Here is an 8,316-nt window from a genome sequence, read left to right on the forward strand (position 1 = left end):
ATCTGGCTCACCTCTGAACCTTGAATTCATGGCTCATTCATATTCTTGCTCATTCATGCATTCATGGGCAGACTCCAAACAACTCAACTAAGGCTGAAGGAGCTGGGCTGAGACTTGAGTTGCAACCTACTATGGGGGTGGGGTGGGGTAGGAGACTATGCACTTGATTCCAGCCAAGATATGAGCCTGCCAAAACAACAACAGCAACAAAATTAACCCTGTTCAGATTGTAACATAATCCAGAGTGTTTACAATATATCATTCATGATGGGCAGTGCACATCCAAAATTACCTGACTATAAAGAGATAGGAAATAGGGACCCACTCTCAAGAGAAAAGAACAATCAATGGAAATTGACCCCAAGATGACCCAGATGTTGAAATTAGCAGGCAAGGATTTGTTTTAAAGCAGTGACTCTAACCATGAATGAAAAAGACATAAAGGATGTCAAGGAAAATATGCTCATGAAAATAAAAAGATAGGAACTTTCAGCAGAAAAACAGAAAATACTAAAAATTACCAAATGGAAATTATAAAAGTGAAAATTACAATATATGAAAATTTAAAAGTAATTGAGTGGGATTAATAGTAAAATGGGGATGACAAAAGAAACTTTAAGATGCAGCAATAGAAATCACCCGATCTGAAGAACAGAGAGAAAAAGATTGAAAGAAAATGAGCTTCAAGGATATGTGGGACAATGTCAAAAGGTCCAACTTATACATATTTAGAGTCACAGAAGGAGAAGAGAGAGAATGGGGTAGAAAAAAGATTTGAAGAAATAAACTTCTCAAATTTGGTGAAAAGAAAACAGCATGAAAACCATGAAACTCAGCAGGACAAATACAAGGGAATCCACACCTAGGCACATCATAATCAAACTGCTGAAAACCATAGATAAGGAGAAACTCATGAAAGCAGCCAGATCAAAAGAACACATTACATTCAGTGGGGCGCGTGAATAATCACCGACTTCTCATTACAAATCATGGAGGCCAGAAGACAGTGGAACAGTATCTTGGAAAAACTGAGAAGAAAAAAAAAATGTCAACCCAGATTTCTAAATACAGTGAAAATATCCCTCCAGAATGCAGGAAAAATAGATATTTTCAGATTTAAAAGACTAAAAGAATGTGTTGCAACAGACCTGCATTATAAGAAATGCTAAAATAAGTTCTTTAGGTGGAAGGAAAATGATATCAGTTAGAAACTCAGCTCTACAGGACGGACTGAGGAGCATCAGGAATAGTAATCTCTGGGTAAGTATAAAAGATTGCTTCTTTTCCTCTTCATTTATTTAAAAACATAACTGCTTAAAGCAAAAGGTATGGTACTATCTTGTGATTTTAAATATATGTAGATATGATACGTATGAAGTCTATACCATAAAGGGTGGTATAGCATACAGGGTGGTTATTGGACCCATATGGTAGCAAGGTTTCTATATATGAAGTGGTACAATATTACCTCTATGTAGGTTGAGAGAATGGACGATGTATATTAAAAGCCCTTGGACAACCACTAAAACATCATGCAAAAAGGTATAGCTAAGCAGCAATTTGAAATTAATACAGAATTTTAAATGAGATGGATTCAACTCTTGGCTTGAATAAGCAGTCCAACAAGATCATGACATTATAAATTTTATGTATAAAGGCAGAAGGCAGAGAAGTAGAAATTCTAAAGCTTTTCTCACCTAATAAAGTACTTATACTTTTAAAGCAAACAGAGATGTAGATGTAAATATTATCCTCCTGGCAACAAATTATCAATTAAGATAATCAAAATTGCACACATTTTAGGCATTAAAGTTATAATTCACAGGGCAAATTACTAATTTTGCAGGCTGGGTATCTTGTACTTCTTTATGCAAATAATACTTTTTTTTTTTTAATGTTGAGCCTTCATTTAATTTATTTATTTTTTTAAATTTTTGGCTGTGTTGAGTCTTCGTTTCTGTGCAAGGGCTTTCTCTAGTTGTGGCAAGCGGGGGCCACTCTTCATCGCGGTGCGTGGGCCTCTCACTGTCGTGGCCTCTCTTGTTGCGGAGCACAGGCTCCAGACGCGCAGGCCCAGTAGTTGTGGCTCACGGGCCTAGTTGCTCCGCGGCATGTGGGATCTTCCCAGACCAGGGCGCGAACCCATGTCCCCTGCATTAGCAGGCAGATTCTCAACCACTGCGCCACCAGGGAAGCCTGCAAATAATACTTTTAAGAATAGTTTTACAATCACAAAACAAAGTTTTACATCTTCACACAGGTCTTCCCCCATGACAAAAGAATGAGGTAGATACCTGTGCAAATGTTCTCAATTTCATCAGAACTAACTTTGTGATGCAGAAAAGTGTGTGCTTTACTGCAGCTAGAGAGTAAGGGGAAACTTTTACCCCCACTTCCCCTTTCTTTCTGAGATTTCTTTCCCCAGCAGTTGGAAGACCACACAGTTTCTTGGACAAGGTGGTAATGCCCATCAATTATCCCTGAGAGAAAAAGAGGAGATTTGAGAGCTTAAAACTCATTAGTTAGGAAAGAAGGGGGCCAAAAGAGAATTTTAACAGAAGGAATAGATGGCATCTTCAGCCATGGTTGTGGAGAAGATGGCAGGTGGGTCAGTTGCTGAGAGGAATAAGAAAACTGTGTTCTAAAGTACCTCACCTCTGAGGCACTTGAGAGAGAGGACCAGGCCTGAGAATCCATCCCCCAGCATCCAACGTGGGGATAAGAACAGGGCCATAAGTCTCCATCAAACATCCCAAGGGGGGATGAGAACCAGAGCATGAGAATCCATCCCCAAGCATCCAAGGTGGAGATGATGGATAATGAAACAGCAAACACTGGGTGCACGGAACCAGGGACTAGGGTAGCTTTTCCTAGCCGTTTCCAAGGCTACCTTCCTCTTTCCTATCAATCCAGTCCACTACCAGGTCACATGCTTAGTCAGGAAAATCTGAATGTCAGCTTCTACTTGGTCACTGACTCACTGTGCCACCACAAGCAATACCTTTCCTCTCTCTGGCCCACTATTTCATCACATGTGAAAGAGTAGGTCAGATTACATGATCCCTAGAATTTCTTTCAGTTCTGAAATGCTGCTGTTTATAGGGAGGTGTTACCTTGCTGCAGAACCCACTGGTCCCAGAGCTCCACAGTCTTCCCTTGTGATGAGTCATGAGCGCAGCATTTCCTCTGTCTACAGTCATTCAAATCTCCCTGTAAGACTTTTTTCTTATAATCACATGCAATGTGTGCTATTATTTACCTGATACTTTACTTTAATCTGGATTATTTCTTTCATATATCATAAAAGGAAATTTCATATTCCTATCACAGTTGGAAAGTCTTATCACTTGCCCAAGAATAGTGGTAAATGGATGGAAAGTAAAATGATGTTTATATTCTGCTGCTTGTTGAAGTTTCTGATCCTGAGGTCCAATGTCTCTTTGCGACAAAGGGTGGTTAGCAAATGTTACGCAGGGGTTAAAGGTAGACCAGCACCTAGCTGAAGCTGTCTGCATCAGAAAACTAGTAAAAATTTTAAAAGCTACCACTGAGGATGTAGAAAAACAAGAACTCTCCTACTCGGCTGGAGAGCACTTAGAATAGTGTGATCATCTAGGGTAACCCTTTGGCAATACCTATTGAAATGGGAGAAGTACATACCCAGTATTTCCACTCCTCACCATATAACCCAGGAAAATTCTTACACATGTGCAGGACACACCAAGCGGCATTATTTGTGATGGCAAAAAATAAGAAATAACAATCAACATAGAATAGAGATGAATGTCTTTTATAAGCATTCTGGGACACATGCGGATTTAATGAATTGCATATAATGGACCCAATCAGAGTGAAGGAATTTAATGGCTGTTAAAAATGGAGTCAGTCAAATCAATTACTTTGAGATATAGTGCAAGTTTTAAAGGGTTAATGGTTGCGTCTTTACAATTTCATATCCTTCTGTTTCATGATAGTATGGTGTTACACACAAAGGTGAATCCAAAAGCTGCTAAATCCATGAGGGTGTTATGTTTCTAAGAAGAGAGCCTTAAAACAGGTGACCAAGGGCTCTGAATTCTGATATAGGCATTCCAGAAGCTTCTCACGAGCTCAGCTGATAGTATAATCTCTATCTCTTTTGTGGCATTGGTCATTATGATTGCCTACCTGCAATTCCTTCCAGAATCGTCACATGTGTGATGATTGTGTCAAGAAGGCTATCTGACTGTACTTCCACGAAAAACTGATCATTTTAAAGAAAAGTGCTGTTCATCTTTATGTGTATTGAAGGATAATGTCTTTAAATGGTTTCTGTTTGACAATCCCACAGTGGTAAAATGACCACATTAAACTTGCCTCGTGGAAGGCAGCTATTTGGAGTATAGCAAGAGGTTGGAGAGTCTGAGTTCCATTCCCAATTCTGGTTGTATTCTAGGTTTTTTAAGATTATATGATTATTGTTACAAAGTTGGATGCTTTTTATGCTAATGGCAAATTTCTACATATTGTGTCTAAGGCTTAAGAATGTCTATCTCAGAGAGAAAGGCATTATAAAATTTATGAACAGCGACAAATACACCGTGCATATGTGTAATTTCATCCTTGAGTGTTTGTGACTTGATTAGGTCTGTCCTGTGTGATGGAACCGAGCGTAGAGTCAATGAGTCCTTATGATGTTTTGTGTGGCTGCAGACTTTGAAGACATGAAAATGATACGGGAAGCAAGGTTTTATGATTATAGAATCAAAGCTATTGGATTTTATTATTAAAAGTTGAAACTTAACGTGTATAAATGAAAACCAATGAAAGAAGGTAGTCATTTCATTGACCCATAAAAAATCACCCTAAGAACCTAGAAACAACCTAAATATGTTTCCAAAGAAGACTGTGTAAACAATATGCAATATATTGTTTACCATATATTGCAATATATTGTTTATATATTGCAATATATTGCTACATATACACTAATATGTAACTAATAGATAGATAACTAATAACTAATAAGGACCTGCTGCATAAAAAAATAAAATTCAAAAAATATATATTGCTACAATGGAATCTCACACAGTAGTTAAAATACATGAACCAGGGCTACATACGTTAACATGCCAAGCTCAACGACATAACAAGCGTAAAACCAATTGCAGTCTGCAAAGTACTGTCTAGGCATGTGGTACATACAAGGGGAGGATGTGCATGAAAATGATCAACTGTCAATTCAGGAGACTGGTTATTTCTAGAGTGAAGAGGCGTGGCCGTGAGAGGGAGGAAGGGGAACAGCATCACGGAGAGATTCAAGGGGACTTAGATAAAACTTTAATGTTTTATTTCATTAGCAGAATTGCGATTACATACCTATTCCTATTCTTATTCGTTATAACTCCTTGTGTGTCTAAAATATCCGAGTAGGCGGAGGCATATGACATTGCTGATATCTGTCTGTTTTAATCTACAAAACAGCCACATCATATGGTGTGACCGGTATAATGATGATGGCGATGATGACGAAGAATTGAAAGGTAACTCTCTTGCCATGGGATTCACTGTCATTTAAAGCCTGTAGGTGAACCCCTCCTCTCCTGTTATCTGGTTACCAGCAGGGTGGTACAGGAGCCACACTTGGGAAACTGATTTAGTGAACGTTTTCATGGTTTTGTCATAAATCGAGACCTGTGGTCTGGCCTTGGGGATGAGAAACTTGTGGTCTGAGACTAGAAGTGGTGAAAGAGAGGGTGCTCTAGGGTCTGCAGAGAGGAGGCAGTGCAGCTGGGTCACATGCAAGATGCTCAGGCCCTAGGCTCAGGGCTCAGGGAGTCCTTGAGGTCACCTACCTGCTGAGTGAGAGACCATTGCCTTCTTACTATTTCCTGTTCCTCTGACTTGGAGATAGATGATGGTAATGATGATGTATTAAAATATTCAGATACCATATCTTGAGTGAAAGTAGTGGGGAGCTGGACACTTTCTCTATATGGTCTCATCATCACCAAAGGCACCGCAAGGTGTGCATAATCATCTCATTTCACAGATGAGGCTCAGAGACGTGAAGTCGCAGAACCTAGCAGGAACCTGAGGAGGAACCCCGGCTGTGGGCTTGCAAAAGGAAGAGAGATCCTGGCTACTTCCTCCTGAGGGGCCAGGAGAGCAGCTTCCTGCATCCACAGGTCCTGTAAGCATGGCAGGACTGGGCCCTGTGGCTGCCCTTTGTCTGCCCACAGACCAGGGCAATGAGCCACTGCGTTGCAGCCTGAGTCACCTTAACCACCGCTCAGGGGTGTGGACGGTTGCTTTTGCTTCTTGGGTTTTCTCCTGGCTTGTGACTGCAGTCATAGTGGGGAGAGTGGGTGGGGACTGACATGTAGTTTACAGGATGATGTCATGACCTGCCTAGGCTCATGGGGGCCAGAGTTGGAGTCAGGAGACCTGGGCCCAGTGGGGTGCTGGAGTCAGCTTCACCATCTCCCCCTCCACCACTGCCAGTAATCACCACCACCATTTCCTTCTCCAGCATCACTACCTTTATCTCCCTTCATCTCCTACCTCCATCGTTCCCACCACTACTTCCATTATCACAAGCACCACCATCTCTACCACCTCTATCATCACCACTACCATTGATACCACCTCTATCATTTCTATCATCTCCACCACTTCTACTACATCTATCATTTTCAACACCACCTCCATCATCTTCCCCTCCATCACCACCATCATCTCCCCCTCTGCCACCTCCATCATTTCCACCACCACCATCGCCTTCCCCATCATCACCAGTACCATCTGCCTCTCCACTTCCATTACCGCCACCATCATTTCCCTCTCCACCACCTCCATCATCCCTGCCATTACTTCCATGATCACCATCACCTCCATCATCTTCTTCCCACCACCTTTATCGTTTCCACCATCCCTACCACCACTTTCACCACTTTTCACCTCCATCGTTCATGATCACCATCACCTTCACCAGCTCCAAACCTCCATCATCATAAGCACTGTTCCCACCACAACATTATTACCACCTCTGGCACCATACATCATCTTCTTCAACTCAGAAATTTCTACACCAGCCTATAAGGTGAGTTTTCTTATTATCACCATTGTACGAGGAAACTTGAAGAAGATTCAAAAGCAGGCCCATGTGATTCCTCTTGATATTCTTAACAAGGGGGTATTGGGACAATTTGTTAACATGGAATTTGACCCAATGTGGAAATGCTATCTCTTTCTCTCAGTGGGTCAGTTCTAGGGATGCAGAGAAGATCAAACTGTTTTCTATAAGTTCTCTACACTTATGAAAGGAATTTGGGTACCACAGGGACCTGAGACTCAGAGACATTGTGTCTTGCTCAAGGTCATATAGTCATAACCGCCGGGATTTAATCAGAGGGTGTCCACTGTCAAAGCCTACAGGATCACAAACTTAACCACTGCCTTAGTCATGGAGCTGAGGTGATGTGAGTCCTTCGTAAACTATCGAGGTTTTGGCAGCCCTGGAGATGTGCCACTTGACTCTCCTCAAGAGAGAACCTGCCACAGACCGTGCAGTCAGCTGACAGCTTCCAGCCCTGGGTGCCGCGGGACTCTGCCTCTGCTTGTAGGTTCATGCTAGCTGCTTCCCAGGCAGTCTCTGGCCAATGACTGAGCATGGCAGTGATACAAGGCCATTTCTGGGCAGTGTGGGGCTCTTCTATGGGCATCCTAAGTACCCAGGCTCCCTGTTGACCTGTCTGAGGCTTCTCAGAGCTGCACCACATCCGAAGCTCTTTCTACATAATCCTCCTTTCTTTTCAAACATGTCGGATCTGCTCACCTAGTCCTGTTCTCTCTCCCCTTTATCTTTTGGAGGCATTATCCCCTAACAGTCTCTTGAATTCCAACTCTGTCTTGGTGTCTGCTTCCTGGAGGACCTCAAATGGCACAAAGGTAGAAGTTTGTACCATCATAGCAGAGGGAATTGTTTTCCTTCTTTAAGATATGACTTTAGACACTCATACCCTTTAGCCTGTGGAATGAGTGTGTACTAACGTAACCGTTTCCTGTAACAAGTAAAAAATTAATATAAAACTACTGCAGTGTCATAAAACTGCACTGATGTACATCTGGCCCATGCTAACTGAAAGGAAGCCAGGGAGTGTGAGGGAATGGCTGGTTTTGTTGTTAGTATAGGTGGATTGGAATCCCTATTCTACCAGATACAAGTTTGAACATGCCCTTTTACTCCTCTGTGCCTTACTGCCTTCATTTCCTCATCTTTGAAATGGTGTTAATCATCCCAGCCGTCCAGGGAGGTTTTGAGGACATAATTCTTTT

This window comes from Tursiops truncatus, chromosome 15 (genome assembly GCF_011762595.2).
Source record: "Tursiops truncatus isolate mTurTru1 chromosome 15, mTurTru1.mat.Y, whole genome shotgun sequence".
In the NCBI taxonomy this organism is placed as follows: domain Eukaryota; kingdom Metazoa; phylum Chordata; class Mammalia; order Artiodactyla; family Delphinidae; genus Tursiops; species Tursiops truncatus.